The 25,042-nt window shown below is 36.7% G+C and overlaps 1 protein-coding gene and 1 long non-coding RNA gene across 8 annotated transcripts in view; one reads left to right on the top strand and one right to left on the bottom strand.

Moving 5' to 3' along the window:
• Gtdc1 (glycosyltransferase like domain containing 1) overlaps positions 1-25,042 on the top strand; it is a 334,933-nt gene that overhangs the window by 145,706 nt on the left and 164,185 nt on the right. The window contains exon 2 of one of the 7 annotated variants that reach the window (XM_040745307.1): positions 13,666-13,743. The exons of the other annotated variants lie outside the window; for them this stretch is intronic. The gene's annotated coding sequence lies outside the window, so the exon portion shown is untranslated. The remainder of the gene's footprint in view (positions 1-13,665; positions 13,744-25,042) is intronic. 7 annotated transcript variants of the gene reach the window in all.
• LOC121140338 lies at positions 15,034-24,776 on the bottom strand. Its single transcript, XR_005877118.1, has 3 exons — positions 24,572-24,776; positions 22,213-22,352; positions 15,034-15,170 (listed from the first exon to the last, which is right to left on the bottom strand). It is a non-coding gene; the product is annotated as an uncharacterized LOC121140338 (long non-coding RNA).

Here is a 25,042-nt window from a genome sequence, read left to right as displayed (position 1 = left end):
TATTGCTACTTAGGAAAGTCCTCATTAGTTAGCAGCAAACAGCTCCTTTGGTCTACTGAGAACTTGAACCTTAAATATTCAGAATTGAGGTGTTTGATAACTACAATGAACTCATTAAAAGATGACATTCAAAGAAAACATAAAATATGTCATAATTGTTGTGTTGATTATATGATGGTTTGCTATGATTTTATACTGATTATATGTTGATAGTGTTTATGTTGCATTGAGTTAAATAAAATATTAAAATAACCTTCATCTATTTATTTCTTTTGTATTGAAAAATATTGATACATTATATTTTGATCATGTTTTTTCCTTTCTCAATTCCTTCCTGATCTTCCCCACCTCCCTACCCACCAAACTTTATATTTTTTCTCTTTCTCTTAAATAAAAACACAGACCAGAGTGAGAGAGAGAGAGAGACAGACAGACAGACAGACAGAAACAAGAACCATATATACAACTTCCTTTCTCCAAAATGGAAATAAAAAACAGTAACAAAAAGTTTCCAAACAAAGTAAAAGGAGACAAAAAAGAAGTCTATAATAATACAACTGAGCTCATTTTGAGTTGGGCATTTGTTCATGGACATGGAGCTTGCCCTGAAGTGCAGTTAACATACCCAGTGAGATGCTTTCTAGTAGATATCAGTTGTAGATAGCTTCTTGGTCAGCAATGGAAGCCCATGCCTATTAGAAAATTTAAGTGTTGCCAGAAAATTTAAAATTTTATATATTTTTTTGTAACAGATGCACTTCTATTGGAGAGCAAGCCCTAGCTTCTGAGGAAATCATTTTTTTAGGGTTCAACAGACTGTTAATGCCTCTTTATCTATGTGTCCTTTATATTTGTAACACTGAAACATTTTAATCATTTGAAACATATTTTGGTGTGTGCTGTTCTAAACTAGTCTTTACCCTTGTTCTATAACGCTTTCAAGTTGATTCAGTATCATTTATTGGGTTTCCATCTTTTATTTGAAAGCTTTATTTGAGAGCTAGTGATTTATTTATGGTTTGCATGGTTCCTGATGATGGGTTGATTTTTCCAGGACCTTTTCTTTAGTGTCCTATGGCAAGATTTAGAGTCTTGATTGTCATCTTATGTGTTAAGCAGTGTTTTGCTTTGTCTTATTAACAAAACTCTGAATGGGTTTAAATATTCTATAAATCCCCCCCATTATTTACCTTCATAACTATACTTTTAAGGTAGCCTCGGTGTGTGATTATTTTTATGGCTGTAAGGATTGAACATAGGTCCTGTACATTGTAGGCTAGCTCTCAACCATTGTACCCCAACCTCCTACTTCTTGCCTTTTGATGTCCCGGGCTAGAATTGAGTTCACACTATAGCCCAGAAAGGCTTTTAAGGTGTAATTCTCTTGCCCTATTCTCTGAACAACTGAAATACCAAATAGCCTGTCTTAAATCTGTGTAATGAACAGAAATCAAATTCATGTTTTTTCACTTTTTTTACTTTTATGTTTTCTTTATCATCTTATTTTAATTAATAACATTTATTTTTTGTTTTTTACATATATGTTTTTAAAATATGTTTATATTCCATTGCTTGAAAACAGTATCAAGACATGTTTTAGTTGTTATGGGTAGAGGGTCAGTAATTCTATTCCCTCTCCAAAATCTATGTTACTTTTTCCACTGGAGTCATATTGTGCCAATGTAGACAGAGCAAGTATGCTTTGCCACCCTAATACCCATATTGGATTTGTTCTTTCATTTGTGGTTAAATGTATTTGTTGGAAAATGTCAGCTTGTAAACAATAAGAAATAACAGGAACTGAATTAACTTTTCCATCTGAAACCAACCAAAAAGTCACACATAATATGAACATTGATTTTATGTTCCAAGAAGACATAAGTACTGGGTCTTCAAAGTGATGAAAAAAAGTTGTTCACTCACTATTTTATATTCCAAAAAATTACCACTCAGAAACAAAAGGGAAGCATGGGCATTCTGATCAAGGTAGAAAACAAGAAACAGGGAGAAAAGGAAGCAGGAAACTTCCTTTGGTCTCCTTCTAAGCATTGTTTACCTGCTTTCTCACACTACCCTTCAAACCTTTGATTCTTTTTTGTTCAAGATATTTGTTTGTTTAGCTTCAAGAAAAGGTTTATCTTTGTGTTACTGGCTGTCCTGGAACTTGCTCTGTAGACCAGGCTGACCTCAACTCAGGAATCTGCTTCCCAGGTTCTGGGTTTAAAATCATGTGCCACCACACCTTGAAGTTCATGATCTTAAGAAAAGACAGAGTGTAGATCTCTGTGTTAAAGTCCTCTAAGTTTCAGGAGATCATGTAGACATTTGTGCATTGCTAAGTTACCTGTAAGTAATGGTAATTCTGTTTCAAATCTTAGTACTTTTGAATAATTTTACCTACTACTCTTTTCTTTTATTCAATAGTTTTTCAAAATGGTAATAAGCTTCCTGAGTTGAGATTCTTAAGAAGTCCTTTATCTAGACAGTAATTTCTCAATGACATATTTAATTGAGAATACTATACTAAAATATTTAAATCATTTAAATTTTAATACCTCAAATTAAAATTGCTTAAATTGAATTTCAATAGTTTAAATGATTTAAAATGATATTTAGCAGTGTGGTTTTAAAATTTCTAAATTTAGCTATGCTTTAGTCACAAGAATATTTTTATTTTGCTGTGGTGGGTCTCAGCCCATGATTTTATCAGAATGCCTTTGGAATAGATCATACCTATGCATTTCATCTCATTTTATGTATATACATGGGAAACTGAAAAACTGGAAGGACACACACAATCATAAAATTGCAAAGTATAGTTGGTGAATTCATGAGAGCTCGTTTAAATGGGTATCAAGGACACACTTACAGGTATATACTAAGGTAACTAGCTGCTGTGGTCGTCTGTTGTGCCTGGAAAAGAAGGGCAAGCTATCTAAAATGCAAAAACACACACCCCTCTTACTTTTCGGATATAGAATTATAAGTGATATCCTGAGCTTTCATATTTACTAATTATTCATTTAAAAATGCATCACTTTAAATTTTTAACTTAACTTTTATTGATTCTTTGTGGTTTTCACATCATGCATCCTGATCCTGCTCATCTCCCCCTTTCTCCATATCAGCCCTGCCCTCTTGGACCCTCCCTCCCAAAATAAAACCAAATTTAGTAGAAAAACAAACCAGACCAACAAAGCAAAACAAGAAGAAAGAAAGAAGAATTTGTTGTGGAAGCTGTGGTGTGGGCTTTACCCTTTAGTCTTTCATCGTCATTTACGAGTGTTCATTGCCATGAGTCATAGTTTTGCTTAGAGGCCTCTGTCCTCTGTCACACCATTCACAGTGCCCCCCCCCCCCAGTCTTGTGTGGTAGAGAACCTGCAGTTTTGGATCTTTAGGTTCTTACCCTTCTGCTCTAACAGTTCATAGATGAGTTCAATGTTGGGGAGGGCCAACTCATTGTTGTCAGCTGCACTGGGCAGCCTGCCAGTTCCCCTATTGTCCATCCTGCCGCTACAGGTGTGCTGTCCAGCCTTGACCAGTTCACCCATGTACATCCTGTAGCAAGGTAGCTTGCTGCCAGGAGCCGAGCAGCTCTCCCACTCTCAGGTCCTTGGTCAAGCTCCCTCACACTTACTGCGCCTCTGCTGAATTGCCCAGGTGAGGTGCTGATCCCTCTCTCTTGTAGGGGAGGATAGGGGACTGGTGCAGGCTCAGCTCTTTTGGTCTCATGCCCTTAGGGGTATCTCATCTGTACCCCTGAAAACAGGGTCACCTGTAGTGTGCGGCCCTAGTGGGTGGCAGGGTCTGCTCTTCTATGTGCTGCACCTGGTGAGGGACAGGGTTGGTTCTCCCTCTCCTGAAGCCAGGGCTAGCACTTGGCTGATGCAGGTAGCAAGGGGTAAGGCAGAAGGGCATCTTTCCCTCACCTATTCCACCACATGGCAGATGAGGTTGGGGCATGGCCAGCTCTCCTGACCTCTGGTCCTCAGAGTTGCCTCACCACCAACAAGGTCAACTCTAGTGTAATGCCCAGATGGGATGCAGGGCTCTCTATCCAGCGTTCTGCACCCGGTGAAAGACAGGGCCAGTGCTCCAACTCTTGTGTTCCCAGGGCCAACTTTTTTGCTCAACTCCTGGAGCAAGGGGTGGGGGAGGGGCATCATTCCTTAACCCGGCTTCTCATGGCAGAGCAGGATCAGCTCTGCTATACTTACAACCTCAGTGAGGGCAGGCTCAACTATGTCCCCCGACAATGGGGTCAGTTCTAATGTGCTGTCCAGGTGAGGTGCAAGCCCTTGGTGAGGGGTTGGGCCACCTCCCCTGAGTGAGTGGGACAGCTCCTCTGATGTAGTATCCATCGAGGGTCAGGACCAGCTTGCACGGCCCTGGACCTCAACACAGGAGGTTCCTATGATCCTTTGGGATAACATGGGCCATGAACATCAGCACAAATGCCAGCTACAGCAGGAATATGGACCCAGACATTGCCCTCAGCAGCAGCTTGGGGTTGGATGTCAGATATTACTATGGCTCTGGTGGCAGCACAGGCCACCCAGATCAGTATGTCCCTGGCAGCTGCATGGCTCTCATGAGCACCAACATGGACTCCGGTGCCTGGCTAGACCCTGGATATCTGTAAAGCCAGCAGTGGTAACAGGAACCATGGATGGACCAAGAAGTGGAGACCAGGCAGCCTGCCCGGATGTCTTCACTGCCCCAGGTGTCAGTATAGGGCACCTATAACAGTATGGACCTACCAATGGTATGGCCCACAGACACCAACATGGTCACAGGTTGCTGCTAGATCCTGGGCATCTGCATGAACTTTGGTGGCACCTGGATTGGTGTGGCTTCCATGGCAAAGTGGCTCTTGGACACCAATATGACCCCAGGGTTAGAACTGGACTACAGACCTCTGCATGACGCTCAGTGGTGACAGGAGCCACAGAAATCCCAGCCTCCATGGACCAAGACTTGACTCTTGGCTATAGTATAGGCCCAGACATCAGCCTGGATGTGGGTGACAAACAGGGCATTCAAGTCAGCCTGTTCCTTAGCACCCTCATCTCACCTGTTCAGATCTACCTCTCTCCCCTGTCCACGAACTGCTCTGCCGCCCCCCCCCTCCACATCCTGTACTTTCTCACCATATTGGAGCCTAACCCTCGAAGGGCTCCTGGTTGGTATAGAACTGCTGCTGGAGTCCTCTTGAGGGTCCTGGGCTAGAAACCCTGGGCTGCTCTTGGTTGAATCGTGCATGCTCCAGCTGCATGGCATAGCATGGTGCAGAGCCATTGCTGTAGTCTTCTCCAACTTAAAAAATATGTTTCTGCGTGTATGGGTATTATGTCTGTGTACCATGTATGTGCCTGGTGCCAGCAGAGGTCAGAAGAGGGCATCATATTTCCTGGAACTGTGAGCCAGCCGCCATGTGCGTGCTGGGAATCAAAACCCCATCTTGTGGTAGTTATATAGATGTAAGCTATCAGATGCTGCACCTGTGTCATGCTCGCTGCCACGCTCCCTGCCACTGTGGTCTTGTACTCTAACCCTCTCATGCCCTAAGTCCGGAATAAACTTTTGCTTCTGTAAAGTGTCTGTTATGTTGTCTCATCACAGCAGTAAAAAAATCACAAATACACAGATAAATGAAGATCTGTACAAAGGTTGTATCTCCAAATACCAGATAATGAGAAGTCAAGATCCAAACCTTTCAGTGAATTAGCTCCATGCTGAACATAGTAAACTTTTGCTGAGAGAAGAAAAATCTCTTGAATAGAAAAGAAAGACAAGCTCAAGCAGCAGAATAATTCCAAATGCACAAATTTCAATATAGGAATAAAAATACAGACAACCAAACTAAACAGGCATGTTAAAAAAATCATAGTAAGCCAGGCGGTGTTGGCTCACGCCTTTAATTCCAGCATTTGGGAGGCAGACGCAGGTGTACTCTGTGAGTTTGAGGCCAGCCTGGTCTATGGAGCTAGTTCAAGGACAGCCTCCAAAGCCACAGAGAAACCCTGTCTCGGAAAAACAAAAAAAAAAAATCATAGTAATAATGACCCACTAATGAAAAGTATGTGGATGATTTTACAAAGAATTAAAAAAAATGGGACTTGTCAAAATATTTAAAGAAGATAAAGACAAAGAGATAAATGAAGTACGTAAAGTAAGTAAGTCAGTCAAAGACTTGAAAGCAGAGTTTGAAATATATCAGAAAATCCAAATTGAAATGATGCTGGAAATGAAACCCTAGTAACCAATTGAATAGCTCAGTGGAAATCCTCACAACAGAATGGATCATGTCAAAAACAGATAGTAGGGATTGTATATAAAGTAAAGGAATTTAAAGGAACTAGGTCACCCAGTAAAGGTCAATGTCAAATTTTAAAAAAAATGGAAACATGAAGGTGAGTTTGGGGATACCATTAAAAGATATAACCTCTGAAGTATTGGCATGAAATAAGAAATTAATTATACCAAAATTATAGAAAATATCTTTAATACAGGTAAAGAAAAAGGATCAAGTGGCCTTCATCCCACCAAGTAGACAACACCAGAAAATTTGTCCACAATGTATTATAGTTAAAACATCTGTAATGATTTAAATATGAATGATTCCCATAGGCTTATGTATTTGAATGCTTGGTCACCGGGGAGTGGAACTCTTTGAGAGGATTATACGGATTGGGAGGTATGACCTTGTTGGAGGAGTGTGTCACTTGGAGTATTCTTTGAGATTTCAAAAACCCATGCCAGGTACAGTCTCTCTTGGCCTGCAGATCAGCACATAGCTCTCAGCTATTGTTCCAGGGCCATGCATGCCTCCATGCTTCATGTCATAATGACAAGCAAACCACTTATTAAATGCTTTCTTTAATAACGGTTGTCTTGGTCATGGTGTTTCCTCCCAGCAATAGAACAGTGGCTTAAACAGAAGTTGGTACCAGGAGGCTGTGACAGGCTTGACCATGTTGCTTCTTTGCAGAATGTGGATGTCAGGATTTTGGATTAGGAAGGCATTTGAATACTTTGAGACTTAATGGGCCATACTGGTAGGGATATAGAAGGTAGTACTGAGGGGTATTTGAACTGTGAAGGCCCAGCTCAAGAAGTTTCTGAGGGGAAGAATATCAGCATGTGACCTAGACACCATTCTTACCATATTTTGGCAAAAAGTGTGGCTGCCAGTGTCCAAAAATTGAAAAGGTTTAGATTAGTGGTTGGGGAAGAAAAGATTTCAGGAAAGCGTAGTATTGACTCTCTTGTGATTATTAGTGGTCACTTTAATGCCGATCTATAATGAAAAGGAACACATTGGACAAATAAAAATACAAAAATGTGCAGTTTGAAGAGAAAAGGAGTACTGGGAAGTGTAATGGAGTTAACTCCATTGCTCAAGGAGCTGACAAGTTTAAGGAAAGCCTGGTGTTAAATGGAATAAAAGAGCAGTGGCCTTTGGGCAAGAACCTATCTAGCTAAGCTTGTAACTTGTAAAAAGGAAAGTTTATGTAGTAAAGGAAACTAACAACAGAAAGTTGATGAAAATATCATTGAATGAGGGGGTCATATTCCCACCCTATCAAGCAGCAAAACTTGGCAGCTTTGGTCACTTGGATCTGACTTTAGGTCAGGAATATAAGAAAGAGGTTATGGAATGTCCTTCTTTGGCTACAGAAAGATGCTGAGGTCAAGTATGTGTAAAGGGCCTCACTGCATGGAGGCCTAGAAAGGCCATTTTGTGGAGCTATGAAGGTGAAGTCTGGATTGTCTTGGAATTGAAGAATGTTGGAGACGTCAGAGTTGTAGGATAACTGCCAAGGAGAGCCACAGATTAGGTGTAAAACTAACCCGAGAGAGAAATGTGTTGTAGTCAACAAACCTAAAAAGAGTTGGAAATTTGAGGATTACTTTTTTGTGGTTGCTGTTGGAAGTATGTGATCTGATTTTTTTATTTGGATTTTACACAGAGCTACAGTTCAGGGATTCCCATAAATCTCAGCAGAAACTTTGGACTTTGGACTTTTAAACAGTGTTGAGTCTGATAGGCTCTGAGGGCTTTTGAAGTTGGACTGAATCTACAGTGTTGCATTATGATATGGCTTCAAGCCTATAGGAGGGAGGAGAATGAGTTTTGAATAAGAATGGTTCCCATAGGTACATACATTTGAATGTTTGGTCACCAGGGAGTATAACTTTGAAAGAATTAAGATGTGTGGCCTTGTTGGAGTAGATGTAGCATTATTGGAGAAAGTGTGTCTCTAGATGTGGGCTTAGTTTTCCAAAGCACATGCCAGCACATCTTTCCAATCCCCACCTGTGTAACAGGATGTAGCTCTCAGCTTCTGCCTCAGTGTCATACATGTTAGCAAGCTCTCCACTATGTTGATAATAGACTATACCTCTAAAACTAAGCAAGACCCCAGTTACATGCTTTCTTTAATAGGAGTTGCCTTGGTCATGTTATCTCTTCACAGAAATAGAATAGTGACTAAGACAACATGAAAAACACAAAGTAGAGTATCAAAAACTGTTAGGAGAAAGGTTACGATACTTACAAAGGAAAGCACAGTAGAATAACACCTGATTATTTCATAGAAATGTTTAAATATAGAAAGGCCAAAAAATGTATTTCAAGTTCTCAAAGGCCACAGTAGTCAACTCAGACTATTATACTCAGTAAACCTATGTATTAAAATTAAAGCAGAATGACAGGAATTATTACACATTTTTTGCTAATAATTCCTAATGTTATTAGGCTCAATTTCTCAATAAAAAGACAACACATTGGGTTAGAAAATAGGACCCATCTTTTTTTTTCTCGTCTCCAAGCATCATATGATCAAAATTAGACAGTTTTGTTAAAGAACAGTAAAAGTTATTCCAAGCAAATAAAAGTGAAAATGCAAGCAGGTGTAAAATTAGAAGAGGCCAGGAAATATAATTCATAATCACAAAGAAAACATCATCCAACATGATATTATAATCCTTAACATTTATGCAGTTAACATAGGAGCAACCAATTTCATAAAAGAAACATTATTTGATATAAAACTAGAGATTGATTCCAACATAGTTGTAGTAGATGATTTCAACACCCTACTCTTACTAATGGAATAAATTAGCTAAACAGAGACATGGCAGAATTCAATCACATCATAAGTTGTATGGACCTAATATATCTACAGAACATCCTACTTAACACCAAATAATATATATTACTTTCAGCAATTCATGGATGGATCTTTCTACAAAAATGAGCACATTTTAGGACATTTAACAAGAATCTACAAATAAAGGAGAATTGAAATCACAAGGTGTATTCTTTCTGGTCAGTAGGATAAAGCTAGATATTGGTAGCAATAGAAACAGCATGAAGTACACAAATTCATGATAAACACACCATTGAATGATAACTGAGTCAAGGATGATTCAAGAAGGAAGAAAATAATTGTATAATTAAATGAAATCAACACCACACACCCAAATTTATGAAACGCAATAAAAACAGTCCTAAGAGGAAATTTTTTTACCCTTAATATCATCTATCATAAAAAATAATCTAGAGCTCTAAAGTGAACAAAATAATGATGAATTTAAAAGTCTTTGAAAACACACAACATCCAAAAAAGGTAGACAGGAACAGGTAATATAAAAAGGAGCTGGTATTTATGAAATAAAAACAAAACAAGGTAAGTAATCAATGAAATATGTTGGTTTGTTGAACAAATAACAAGTTTGAAAAACTTTTACATGAATTAACCAGAGAAAACAATCCAAATTAATAAAGTTATAGATGAAAATAGAGGCATTGCAATAGACACTGAAGGTATTTGGAGAATCCTAAGAATATATTTAAAAAATCTGTATTTCATCAAATTGAAAAATACAAGAAAAAAGATAAATGTCAAGGTATATGTGGCTACCAGAGCTAAATTAAGCCGGGTGTTGGTGGTGCACGCCTTTAATCCCAGCACTTGGGAGGCAGAGGCAGGTGGATCTCTGTGAGTTGGAGGCCAGCCTGGTCTACAGAGCGAGTTCCAGGACAGCCTCCAAAACAATTCAGAGAAACCCTGTCTCGAAAAACCAAAAAACAAACAAACAAAAAAAAAAAAAAGTAAAGAAAAGAAAAGCTAAAGCAAGATGAAATAAACAACTTAAATAGACCTCTGCCATCAGGTGATATAAAAGGAATAATTTATAATCTCTAAGGCATGGTTTGCTAGTGCAAGCCTTTATTCCCAGCTTTGGTAGGCAGATGCAGAGGGACATAGGGAGAAGTAAAGAGAGAGGGGCAGAGGCAGATCTTTTTGAGTTCCAGGCTGAACTGGTCAGTATATCAATTTCCAGACATGTCACAGCTTCAAAATGAGATCCTGTCTCAAAAGAATGAAATGTGCAAATTTAAAGAACATTTTCAAATCCTTTGTAAAAAGCCAGTATCATTTTGATACCAAAACTATAAAAAGATCCACCAACACACAGACACACACACACATAGACACACACAGTATCTCTGATGACTATGGATGCAAAAATTCTCAGTAAAATACTTGCAGGCTAACTCAAGAATACATAAGAACAATCATCTACCATGATCATGTCAGCTGTATTTCAGAGTTGCAGGAATGGTTCATCATACATAAGTCAACAAATGTGATCTACCTCATAGACTGAAGAAGAGAAACTACATACCCACCCAACTACTTGCTGAAAAGTCCTTTGACATAATCCAACATTCCTTTATGATAGAAGCTCTACAGAATCCAGGAATACAGAGGCTATATCTCAACACAGTAAAAGCACTATACAGAAAGCCCACAACCAGCATCTTTCTAAATGAAGAAAAATCAAAGAATTTCCACTAAAACCACAAGTAAGAAAAGAGAGTACTCTCCCCCGTCCTATGTAGTTTAGTACTGTCGTTTTATTTAGGGCAATAAAGGATGTAAAGGAAATAAAGGTGTTAAAAAATAGAAAAGAAGAATTCAAAGTACTCCTTTTTTGCACTGATATTCTCTGCACAAAAGACTGTAAAGATTGTTATAGAATACTTGTATAGCTGTTAAGCATATCTAGTAGAGTAGCCATATAGAAAACTAACACCCCAAAAATCGGTGCCTTCTTTGTGTATATGCTGTTTTTTCTTTGAGATTTTAAATTAATTAGAACATTTCTCCCATTTCCTTCCTTCAAACCTTCCTATTTACCCCTTTTTACTTTCCTTCAAATTCATGGACTCTTATTAATATTAATTGTTATTACATGCATATAGTAACTTTTTTAAATATTCAAGTGATATCTAGAAGGAGATTAGTGGAACAGCACTGTTCACATGAGCCTCAAAATAAACACATAAATGAAAATCTTAGAGTGACTCTAACTAATGTGCTGAAAGAGTTCTGCAATGAAACATTAAGACACTGAAAAGGGAAGTTGAAGGATATAGCAGCAGATCGAAAGATTTCCCATGATTATGGGTTGACAGGTTTACTATTATAAAAATGGCCACCCTGTCAAAATCAATTTATAGATGCTATGTAATTCTCATAAAATTACCAACACAATCCTTCAGAGAAATTGAAAAATCATCTAAATTTCATATGGAAGCTGAAAAGACCCAAAATAGCCAAAACAATTTTGAAAAACAACAGATTGACCTGGAGCTTATCATCTCAGAATTCAAGGTATACTACAGAGCTATAGTAATAAAAGCAGCATGGTACCCATATAAAGATAGATTTATTGATAATGGACTAGAATTGAGGACCAAAATATAAGTCTTACACTGTTACCTGATTTTTAGCAAAAATAGCAATAATACACATTAGAGAAAAGATAGCTTCATCCAATAATGATGCTGGTGAAAATGGACAGCTACTTGTAGAAGTATGAAACTATCCCTACTTTCATACCTTTCATAGAAGTATACTCCTAGTAAACTAAGGGCCTAAACAAAAGCCCAGTATGTGGAATATGAGAGAGATTTGGTACAGGAAAGGATTTTCTGACTAAGCCCTTGATAACATAGGCATTAATTAAAATGGTAACAGTTAATAAGTGGCACTTCATGAAGGAAAAAAGGTTTTATGCAGCAAAAGGGCACCATCATTTGAAGTAGAGGGTGCTTATAAGGTGAATAAAATCTTTACATCATCTGCAACTGACAGAAAGTTTATATTTAGAATACACACACACACACACACACACAACTAAAAACAAAAACAAACAGTTCAACTCAAAATTGTAGAAGTTAATTCATTCCATGGGTCATAGATAATTGAATTATTGGCCAAGGGGTCCCATGGAATCCCCCAAACAACTACAACCATTGCCAAGGCTGTTTTTATCAACTGATGATAAGACAACACCTGCATAAATCATTGAACACAGAGAAGTTTTACTGTGTTCCTACCTAGGGCTTTCACCTCTGCTGACCAGTGGTCATGGTCCTGGAAGTTACTCTGCCCTCTACCAGAGGAGGAAGGTATACACAAATCCATCTATAAACTCTGTGATCTCTTGTGGTGACCTGCCTGCATGATATGTTGGTGCAATAGTGTCTTCAAAGTGGTGGGAGTAACCACTCACTATCTGATTGCATTTCAGGCCCACTCCATGTGCTGGAACCCATGCCTGACAATACCTGCACGGCAAAACCCAAGTATTGATAGGTCATGAACCTAGGAGAAAACCGAATTTTACTGTTTTGCCAAAAGAACATAGCAATACCTAATGACATTCTACTATACACATAGATCACCCAAAGTTAAGTATATATATGGGGATTTAAAAGGTCCATATAGAAATCAAATCTCTATATTTCAATCACTATATTAAATCCCTGATTTATGCTAGATCTTGTTTCACATGTTCTCTCCTTTATGACCTGCTTACCATGGTATTATTGTGAAAGGACTCTATGTCATATAATTTCTTCTGTAAGTCCATTAACTTATTTCTGAGGTGTCAGTGTCTGCGTTGACTGAAAACCTAGCCCCATAGGAAAAAATTCCCAATTCGGTATTTGCCAAAGATGGTTCCGTGTTTTTAAAGAAAAGAATATGGCTTATATCTTTGTGTTTCAGAGGATCTGGCCTAAATTAACTTATCTGTTTAAATAATAGCATATGTAATCTGAAATTTAGCAAGTTGAGAGCCCTAATCATTAAGCAGACCCTCATGTATATTGAATTGAAGATTAGAACTAGTCAGTATCTTGCGTTAAACTAACTTTTGTCTTGTGTTTAGAGTACTGTACCCAATGGGCTCGTAGAGTGAGCAGCAAAAACAAAGTGCTTTTGTAAAGGAAACATGAAGGCTGGATGTTAAAAGGGAGTTGAAGAAGAAGGAAAGTGTTTAAGAATGTAGATAATCTCTGTAGCCTCAGCTGATAGTGTTGGAAACTGGGAGAAAAGTCCAAATTCAGCAGCTTTTTATATTCCAATCTACATGGGCGGTGATGCTTACCAGGGGTTAAGAGTAAGGGAATAATTAAATATGACTTCACTGTGGCATTCACACACTCTAGCACAATATATTACTCTTGATCAAAAGGTATAGTTGAGAAAAAATACAGAGGAAGAATTAGTTCAATGTTAGTATACTGGGTATAAAGGAATGACATTGTGTCTAAGTAGGTGTTTCTTACAATCCACAGGAAATAGACAACTATCCTTCAGGTAAAAGGAACACTGGAGGTCCACATTTGAAGATCAGCTGCAAACGTACAGGATGAGTGAGTTTTCATGGGAAATATTTGTGTTAGGAGCATGGCTAGACAAATCATTTCAGTGTGTCCAGTGGATGGGGATAAAAATAGTGATAAATCAAGCTACCATTCACTAAATCAATAACTTGTCAAAAAGCAGTCCCCTAGTGTTATAGATGGAAAGCAGAGTGGGAGTTTAACGCATAGAATGGAGGCAAAGGCAAAAGAAGTACCGTGCCAAGCCAGAGATTGTGTGATGAAATTGATTAGAGTAAATATTAAATACAGTGATTCATGATGACTAGGGTGGGCTTGTTAGGAGGGAATATATATTTTCCAGAATTGGATGGAATGTTGTATTTTATTCACAGGTAGTATAGAAATGAATGTTTTGGAGTTTATTCAATGGAAACAAAAGGTATAGAGTGAAATGGCCTAGGAAATCACTTCTGGAGCCCGAGGAATGTTAGAATTATCATTACCATTTTATATTCTGAACTTTAAACCCAGAGCCTTGAACATTTTAGGAAACTTTCTTCTATGGAGCTACATTCTTTTTTTTTTCTTTTTCCTTTTCTTTGGTTTTTTTGTGACGGTTTCTCTGTATTGTTTTGGAGGCTGTCCTGGAACTGGCTCTGTAGACCAAACTGGCCTCAAACTCACAGAGATCTGCCTGCCTCTGCCTCCCGAGCTGGGATTAAAGGTGTTCACCCACCAACGCCAAGCCCAAACATTTTTAATTCTTTAGAATCTTTATTGACATAGACAAATCAGCAGCTTGATTGTCACCATAAATAAAATAGGGACTGGGAAGTCCAATGTTTTCTGTTCCATTCATCAAACAAATACTGCAAAAATTTTGTTATATTTAGTTATATTAGTTGCCATCCATTGCATGCATCAAAATATGTGTGAGAATGTTAGAAATATGAAGGATGTAAAGCTTATCAGTATACAGACATATGCAATGTACATTCACTTTAGATCTATTAGACATTGACTTGTTAAAACCACGTAACAAAAGTTGGTGTATTAATTGAGTAAGAATTTATAAGCAGCATGTAAATCCTAGTATGTGCATTGTTCTCACTGCCAGAATTATATTAATAATTCTTTTGAATATATTACATAATGAACAGATGAACTAAGGAGCCAGAGTTTGAAGTGAAGTTCTCTTAACTTTGCCTAACTTGTTTAACTTTGAATTGATTAGAAACATTCTTTAAAAAGTACACTCTAAGTCTAATCTCAGTCTTTTAAAAACATTTTGTATTTCTCAAAGAACACTAATCAGAGACAAACCCAAGCTTACCTTGCCAGTCCAGTGGGTGGAGGATGGGTCTTGGAAGCTGGCAGTCTCTGTGTGGGTTGAATCTGGTCGGGCTGGGATCCGGATATCCTGTGGGCAGACCTCAGGCCTCTGGTGGTTCTCTTCTTGGTTCTTTTTAAGAGGCCTAAACACAACAACAGGATTTTTTTTATTTTTTTGAAAATTCTGTGTAAAATTAAAAAGTTTAAAATGTACTTAGGCCTTTTAATACACTGATTTTTAAAAAAATATTTCAGATCTTTTATTCCAATGAACTATTTATTATTCAAATTAAAAGAAACAACTGTCTGTAACAGGTCCATACATCTTTGTTTTGCAAACGCTTGTTTCAGTGAATGTTGTATTTATGTTTCATTTGACATAACACATGAATAAGAGCCCACAGTTACATACTAAATTAAAATTGGAGTTGCATACATAGAATCTGTGGTGGGATTTCTTTGAGTTGCCTCATTTATTCTACTTTTTTTGGTGAATTTTCAAAATTTACTCCATGCATTAATTATCCAGTATTAGCCTCCAATTTTCTTTATTTCTTCATATTTTGAAGGCATTGCCACACCAAAATCTACTGTACTTTTACTAATTACTTGAGCTATTTTTTAAATTTTTTTGTTATCCAGTTGGATTAAAATTTTTACATTCACAAACTGTTTAAAAAGAAAGAGAGAGAGCATGCTGTCATGTTTACTGTTTAAAAATCCCCAGTCACTTATCTTTTTAGCCCTAGGAACATTCAGTTCCTCCTACTCCCCCGGGGAATACATATAACTGTCCATGTGTCTAACAGGATTAGAAAACAAAACTCCTGTTACTCACATATCACAATGAAACACCAGTACATGGAATTTTACATTGAATTTTAGCTTCCACAGATTATCCTGTTTTTTTTGTTTGTTTGTTTGCTTGTGTTTTGTTTTTTCTTACTGACTTATTTGGGGAATGGTAAAACATAACCAGTTTCTTACAAGATGTTAACAGATGAGGAAATTCTGCATCACTGTACTAAGGAGAGCAGATGATACAGGCAGCTAGCTCAACTAAATGAGCTTTTTAAATGCATGCAGTTGTAATGTCCAGGTGATCCTATAGTATGCATGGTAGTGAAGGAAAACTGATGGATGACACAACATTCCATGAACAAAGCAATGAAGGATCCTAGCAAAGAGAATCTAGACAGGCTGATCCTTCATTAAAAAATATATCCCATTGTTTTTCCATATCATACTCAAGAGGCTAAAAATTCTATCACCTTAATGACTATGAGAATTTCTAGCAGTTCTCTGGATTGCATGCTATAGCCTTGAACATTGTTTCTTTCATTGAATCTCTTGATCTGTGTTGTCTGCTGCTGCATATTTTGGAACCACATTTGAATTGAGTTCAACAGCATGATGAATAATTCGTTGTGACATGAGTACAATTTCATTAAAAATTTTGTGCCATTCTATGTTACATGTACAAGAAGTTAAAGTGACTCCTACCATCTCTCCCATGTTTGAAGTCTGGGGACAATTTTGATACTTTTTTCTTTGATAAGCTGTAGGAATGCATATTGACTGAATTTTTTTAACTTTTTAAATTTCTAAAAAGATTAAGATATAGTTGAAAGTAATTTCCCTGTAATCACAAGCTAATGTCTATATAAAAAGTGAGATATTTCCAAGTAGATGTCTTTTCTGTTCTTGATTTTTAAGTTAATCTTTGAAAGAACATTCATCTCTTAGTTGTCTTTATTTTGTGTTATTTCTGTTCTCTGTATCATCAGAAATTTCCAATCTTCTGCTTTAATGTTATTAGCTATTCATTCTTCATTTTTTAAATGCCAGAAATGCAAAATTCCACCCTATATTAATGCAATTTTATAGTTAAGATTTTATGTCATATAAGTTCAGACATTTAAAGTTATAGTTCCCAGAAGAATCCTATTTCAGTCACATTGTATAAACTGATATTAACGCTGAAATGTATCATCATTACAATAATGCAACATACTTACACATGCATGAGGATACAGTTATAGTTGTTGAGGGAATCATAATTTTGCATTTTGACTTTCTTGCACATATAGTTTTAGCCATAATTTTAAGTTAGTGAGTTTTCTTCATTGACTCTAAGGTAATGTATTTGTTGCTATGTTTATCTTAAATATAAGTTTTCATTGGCTTCATTTTTTTTCCTTCCATATGTCTATAAACCTGTACTCAGATCTGCTATCTCTACAAAGAAAAGTACAAAGAAGCACTTCTGTACAAAAGTGGTTTTTAGCCTCAAGTATGGTGATATTCTCTTGGTACCCCCCTTCCCTGCACACATGCACACACCCAAAAACATGTCCTCACACTCACACACTTATGTTAGATTCTGGCACATTATAGAAGCAGGTATCGTATCACTACCTGCTGTTGAAAGTGTTGATGATACTGAATTATTTATTTTATCTTATTCTACACTATCCAAAATCATTTTGGGTACTTTGACACATTTTGGTCTCTTCCATATGGATACTTCATGGTGGCAGAGTTGCCAGATGCTCAGGTTTTGTGACAGTCTTAGTTTTTCAAGGACTGTTCTTGGGAGAATCTCGCCTTGTTACTGATTTCTATAGAGTGGTAAAGTATGAACATTTATTTGAAAGTGCTTTTTAAACTAAAGAATTATTTTTATGAAAAAGTTACTTGATTGTCCCCCTGGAGTCTATGAACTTTGGGGACTTACTGAAGGACACTTTATCATTCAAATGCTTGGTGTTATATTTAAAATTACTAACAGAACTGCATATAGATTTGGGGATTAAACAAATTTGGGCATCTTTCACTTTTACCATTTGAAATATCGAAGTTTTGGTATCAATATATCTTCTGCTACTTTTTTAATATTTCAGTTTCCAAAAGGTAAGAGCAGCATGTCACTATATAGTTTAATTTTTTCCTTATTAACCACATAGATTCACATATGTGTGCGCGTGTGTGCGCGTGTGTGTGTGTGCGCATATATGCATATGTCACATATATGCTGTGCATAAATATGTTTCTGTAAGCTAAATTGTTGGGGAATATTATTTTAAGTTGTGTTACTTTTGTTTATATTGCATTTGTTTTTAACTCTGTGAAGCTTTGTGGCTGTGCCTGTCTAAACACCGGATGCTCTAATAAAGAGCTGAATGACCAATAGTGAGTCAGAAGCAAGGATAGTCAGGGCTGTTAGGCAGAGGGTGTAAATATGAAGAGAAATTTGGGAGGAAAGGATCTGAGGAATGAGTGAGGAAGGAGGAGGACATCAGGGGCCAGCCACCCAGGTACACAGCCAGACAAGGAGTAAGACAGAAAGAAAAAGCATAGAGGAATAGAGAAAGAGAAAAGCTCTGAAATCAAAGGTAGATGGGATAATTTAAGTTACGAAAAGCTGACAAGAAAAAAGACAAGCTAAGGCTAGGCATTCATAACTAAGAATAAGTCTCTGTGTGTGATTTATTTGAGGACTGGGTGTTGGGCTCCCCAAAAGCCTAAAGAGTAAGGGGCAAAAATATCACACTACACTATATATCTACTCAATTAGTAGAAAGTAGACATACGTGATATAAGGTAGCTTTTTATGTTTTCTGGGTTAGTAGATATTTACACTCTCCTAATTTTTTAGCAGTTAACTATCATTGCACACTGAAGTATCTTTCAGTGCCTATTTCAAAGGTTTATTTTTTATGTCAAATACCAAATTAGAACTCCCTTTTTGCTTCATTTATGACATTTTGCATATTTCCCGATACTTGTAGACTACATGTACAGGTGGATAAAAGAAAAAAAAAATAGTTCATTCAACTTAGGAAACTTTCATGTCTGGGATAGATGTCTGACATGACTGAGATAGCACATGGCTAGATTACCATTGTGGGGCCTTGTGACACATAGGCATAGATCATATGATTATTCAGTGGAGGCATTGCGAGACTAAAATAATTTGAGAGGTAGATGGATGCTGGTAGAGTCTCTTAGTTCATATATTTACTCATGTTCGAATCCATTGTATGTGGGCTTTATGAGGCAGATGCAAAGGCAAGTGTTTATAAGGTTTTTATTGGCTGTAGAAGTTCTTTCCCCCCTTGTGTATACTAGTTTTCATCCAGACTTCTTGATTGAAGTTTTGTGCGTTATTGGTGTTAGGCAACCAGACTTCCAAACTCTCCTCCATGCTGTCTCTGGCACCACCTCTCGCTCACTTAGAGCACCCTACTGCCTTTTGCACTTAGTCACTTGGCGTGGAAATATTGAGTAGGAAATTGAATTCTTTCTTGCTGTGATATATTTGATGATTGTGATATATACTGTGATATAATAGATTAGAAAAAGAGAAATATGTATCTGAAGTTACCATGTAATTTAGATTGTGTTGAATGGCTTTCATGCTTTTTTTAAGGTATTTCTAATATTATTTTGTAGTGTTTTATGCATTTAATCCCCTTCCTCTGTAACTCTTAATTTATACATAAAAAGTCAATTTTTAAAATTGTCAATGAAAGCCAATTAAAATGGTAGGCTTTTTTCCCGTATTTAAATAGCTGTACAGACCCTTTATATTTCCAGTTTATTCTATTTGATCTTACAAAGGCTGGCTTTTGAGTTTTTCCTCTCTCTACATAGACTGAGGAATTTAAGTTAGAATTTTCTCATGAAGGATTCAGGAAATCAATGTTTATAAAAATGTTTGTCTTTGAAGTAAGAACATAAAAGGTCATAGGCTTGGAATTCACACCTTCAGGCTTTTTTCTGTTGGAAACAATGAACTACATCATTGAACATTTTTAAAAAATTTATTCTTATCATTTTACATCCTGATTGCAGTTTCTCCTCCCTACTCTCCTCCCAGTCCCTCCTTCCTACCTCCCGTCTGCCACGCCCCCCATGCACTTCTCCTTTTCTATTCTGAAAATGTCAGCCCTCCCATGGAAATCAACCAAACATGGCATATCTAGTTGCAGTAAGACTAAGCTCTTCCCCTTGTATTAAGGCTGGACAAGACAACCCAGTATGAGGAAAAGGGTTCCAAAAGCTAGCAAAAGAGTCAGACAGCCCTGTTTCCCACAGATAGGAGTCCCACAAGAAGACTAATCTACACAACTGTAACATTTGCAGAGGGCCTAAGTCAGTCCCACGCAGGCTCCCTGGTTAGTGTTTCAGTCTCTGTGAGCCTCTATTAGTCCAGGTTAGTTGATTCTATGAGTGTGGTGTCCTTGAACCTTTTGGCTCCTCCAACCCCTCATCCCCCTGAGGTTTGCCTGATGTTTGGCTGTGTGTCTCTCTGTTTCCATTAGTTGCTGGATGAAGCCTTTCTGACATCTAGGTTGTTTCCAGTTTCTGGCTATTATGAATAAAACTGCCATGAACATTGTTCCTTGTAGTAGGGTGGGTCCTTTTTGTATATGCCCAGGAATAGTATACCTGGGTCTTGAGATAGATCGATTTCTAATTTTCTGAGTAACCAACATATTGATTTCCAAAGTGGTTATAAAAGTTTGCCCACTAACAATGGAGGAGTGCTCCCCTTGGCTCTGCATCATGTCCAGTATGAGCTGTCATCAGTGTTTTTCTTAGCCATTCTGACAGGCGTAAGATGGAATCTGAGAGTCATTTGAATTTGTGTTCATTGAACATTTTGTTTATCAAACATCCCTTGAGTGCCTACTATATACAGGATACTTTTTAAATTTATAGTAATTGTCTAGTGATACCCTTATAATCAAAGTGATATGCAAAATAGCAAAACATCAGGGTACTAAATAATTTATGGGAGGTGCTTTTCTATGTATATAATCACCAAATTCAGAAAAGACCTAGAATAAATATCTTCGATTTACCAACGCTAATATAGGAGCAATAATTGAAAGACAAGGATAATCTCTACGAAAAACAGCAAAAAGATATCAGAAATCAAATGCTAAAAAATTCATCAGAGAAAAAGCATTCTGGAAAACATATCCAGGACCTAGAAAGATGGATCAACAATTAAGAGTGATTTCTCATCTTCCAGAGGGACTGCGTTAGTTTCTAGCCAAGCAACATACATTTTGCAATGCCCTGTAACTCCAAAGACAGATTTAAAAGAAAAAAGAAAATGTTTATAAATACCAAAAATAATTTTGAGATCTAGTGTAAAATGAATATTTAGAAAGTGTTTTAGTTTGTGCTATATAGTTAGTTGTAGAAGTGACGTAAAAAATAGAGCCACCATATTTTTCCTTGTTTGTTTCTCCCTACACAACTGTAGACTAGTTGATATGCAAGGAAGCAGGTTTATTTTTGTTTTGAGTATTTTAATTTTCATTGTGTCTTAAATTTCAAGGCTAAAGAATGAAATTGCCCAAAGCTGCAGTGTGTCTTCCTCTGCATCCCATCTCCCCTCCCCCCCCTCAGGCATGTGTAGTTTTGAGCTTCTTATTTATACAGAATGATCCACACAGATTGCTCTGGCTTTACTGGTCATTGTTTCCTTAGATATGTGTAAATACAGACAAAAACTTCGATCTCCAGTCTTCTAACTTTACAGTGTTTAGAAATGGACATCAGAGACTCTTGAGTGGAGTGAACTACAGGGCAAAGAATGTTCCAATATAAATATTATGTTTGTTAAGGAATAGTCATCAACCGTCGATTAATCAAGATTTGAATTACAAATATTTCACATACTAATTATATTAGTTTGTGGAACTAAAACACTATATGAAGTGTTCCCAGAACACTCCGTAAGTTTGATGTCTTTGCATATTAATTGATTGGTTTATTTAATACCAACAATCATAAATCCCTGAAGATGACAGAAATTTATTAAGTTTATTATACATTCCTTATCTTTATACCAAGTTGATACCCAACTTTCCCTTGGGTAAGCCTGGGATGTATCTACTTAATCATCAAGAGTGTGTGTGGGACCCCACATTGTCCCATTCCAGAATTGGACAGCCCAGTAGATGAAATTGAAGTAATTAATATGAGCTTAGAAATTAGATTTTTACCATGCAATTCAAGAGAATGTTTATGGAAGTCAACTAGGTAATCAGCTGTATGTAGGTACCCATGAATGAAGGAGTGTTAGTTTAGAGAAAGATGACCCATTTACATAATGGCCAATGGTCAAATAAGGCTATCCACCTCAGTCAAATCAAAGTGTTTTACCTGCTGATAAGGACTTATTACCATATGTGGCTGATCACATGCTGATGGTACAGTTTTAGTTCTTCTCTGTCACCATAAAAAATACTTGAACTAAAAATAAAATGCATGATGCTGGAGAGTAGCTGTCAAGTATCAGGAGCCTAAAGATGGAAGAAAAGAACAAACTTTAGTAGTAATATTGAGTGTAAGAATCACATAGAGAGTTACTTATTTACTAAAATAAAACAGATGGAAGAATTTGCTTTTTGTTAAAGGTCTACTGAAGCTATGTGAATTTTATTTAAGAGTACATTTAGAAATAAGCATTTCTATATATACATGTCTGGAAGAACATAGAAAAAAAGGGGGAGTGAATTTGAAAAAGAACAAGGTAGGATTTCGTTGGGGGATTTGGAGGAAAGAACCAGAAGAGGGAATGATGGAATTATGCTATAAACTTGAAAAGTTTAGAAATTAGAAATAATAATATGAAACTCAGAACTGGGAAATCAAGCATGCTGAGTTGAAATTTACTCGAGTTATCTCGGATAAAAGATTTGCTTTAAAAAAAAAAAAGAATGAATAGCACAGCCAAACTGGTATCTCTATTCAATAGTCATGTGTCCTGTTAAGTGGTCAGTAATTACAAGTATAGAGAAACCTACTGAGAAGATTTTATGGATCAAGCTAGAGAAAACTTAGTTCACTAGAGTTCATATGTGGTGGTCATGACATGAGTGAAAGCACTCTCCTCTGTATGTCACTTCATATCTATGCTGTCTAAGATGCAAAATGGCATCTCAAAGATCATATTTATAGGTAAATTTCATCATTTTCTTTATACATTAAGCAAAGAGAATGACAAGTGTATGGCTTTTATTCAAACTCAGCAGAAAAAGAATAGATTCCTTTATTTTAAAGTTCCTTGCTGGTATGAAACAATGAAAGCATATATATATGGACATGATTCCAAATGTATGGACTGATATTAATGTGCTTATAGAATTGAGCCATTTTGGTTAAACAATTATAATAGCAACTTATTTGTATTTGGGCAAAGTGGCAAAATGGTAAGCTAATGATGTAGTCGTTATTTCGAATTTAGTGGACATTTTAAATATAGGTTTCTTTTACAGAGATAAAAGTTGCAATTTAATGCTCTTTGGTGGTCTAAAAACAGCTTATTTCTGTAGTAGCATTGTAATAAGTACTAATCCAGCTTATACAATGATTGTAGTATGTCATGTTTGTGAAGGATTGCCCAACTGCTTTCTCTTGACTTTATGTTAATTTAAAAATATTAAGCATAAAACCTTATAAGATCTTCCTGCTGAGATAAACTGTTCAATTTAACTTGTGCTCAGGCAGCAGCTGTCAGAAATTATCTTGTTCCTAGTGGTTTTTGTTCTCACCTTATGCCCTTTCCTGCCAGAGTCCCACTGTGGGATGATAAAGTATATCTTATGAGGCTTTATTGCTTAAATGGTACCTAAGGCAAGATGAGCATTGGTAGCTGAGGGTTAGCTCCTGACTGAGTGATGCCTTTCATTGTGTAATGATCAACTTTTAAAACTGGTCGTTTGAGTCAAACTAAAATAAAAAGCTGTGGATTTTAGCTAGCTGCCTTCTTTTGTGGGCATTTTTATTTCTCGGGGTTATGGAGCTAAAGATTCAAGGAATTGTCTGTTCCGTTTAGCACTTTACCAGTAAAAAAACAGAAATATACAACTAGTAGATGGAGATAAAGGATTGCTGCTTCAACATTTGTTATAAGATAGAATTAATTTCTTAATGATTAAGCATAGTAAAAGAAATGTTGGTGTTGCAATGTCAAATTATTAAGACTAAAATCATTGACATTTTTCTTCTGAATGTATTGATCCATGCTGAGGAAAATCTTCCTATATCAAAGTATCAGTGGGATTATGAGTGGAAAATATCTAAGATGAAATGTTATTTGGAATGTTAAGTGATTATTTTACTTAATAATATCCCTCTAAATTCGTCACTTTTACATACAGAACTTAGCAAAACTTGTAAGAGGACTGTGAATGCCACACACCTAATTCTGACAAACTGAATTCTTGTTTGTGCTATTTATACTTAGTAATAATCATTCCTTTTCTGTGAAAGGCTAGTGCTGTAGATTCTATAAACACTTCAAGTTAAACATTTGGCTTATCTACAAGTAGGCTTATAGTCATTGATAAGAAGGATGTTATTTTGTGTTTACATATAGATCAACAGAAGTATTTGTATGCTAAGTCATCTTCCAGTGATAGTAACTGTGCACAATGAAAACATTTCAATGATTTTTGCTTTGGCACTGACTACTAGTATATAGAGAAAACTCAATTTTTCTGCACCTTAGAATGGTTACCTTAATGTTCTCAGCTGTCCAGGTGTTGTTCCTTTTTCATCTCTCTTTGTGGTAGGCATCTCATCAAGGAGCCATTTCCAGGCTGTCTGACTCTTTTATTACTCCTTTTGTGTTTTTTCCTCTAATGCTGTGTATATGACTCCATGAAAGTCAGTATTCAACCTTCTGGGCTGTCTTGATCAACATTTCTGTTCTTCTCAGCTTTCCTCTGTTACACAGTAGGTATTTAAGTAAATGTAGAGTGTGAGCAAATATGTTGATTTATTTATAAACATGGACAGATAAAATTACATTTTTTCCTTCAATCTACCTTTTATTGATTTTTATTTGGTCTCTATCAGGGGTTTTACGTATCTAGTGCCAGCCATTATCAGTGTAGTAATAAAAAAAAAGAGGTGTTTTTTTTTAAGTCTTATTACTATAGGATGCTTTAAAGGGGGCATTGAGAAAACATGCCAAGAGAAAAGACCA

Source organism: Mesocricetus auratus, unplaced genomic scaffold, assembly GCF_017639785.1.
Source record: "Mesocricetus auratus isolate SY011 unplaced genomic scaffold, BCM_Maur_2.0 Super-Scaffold_100004, whole genome shotgun sequence".
NCBI lineage: Eukaryota > Metazoa > Chordata > Mammalia > Rodentia > Cricetidae > Mesocricetus > Mesocricetus auratus.
Note: the sequence above shows the minus strand (reverse complement) of the source record. Positions and strands in the feature narration are given on the sequence as shown.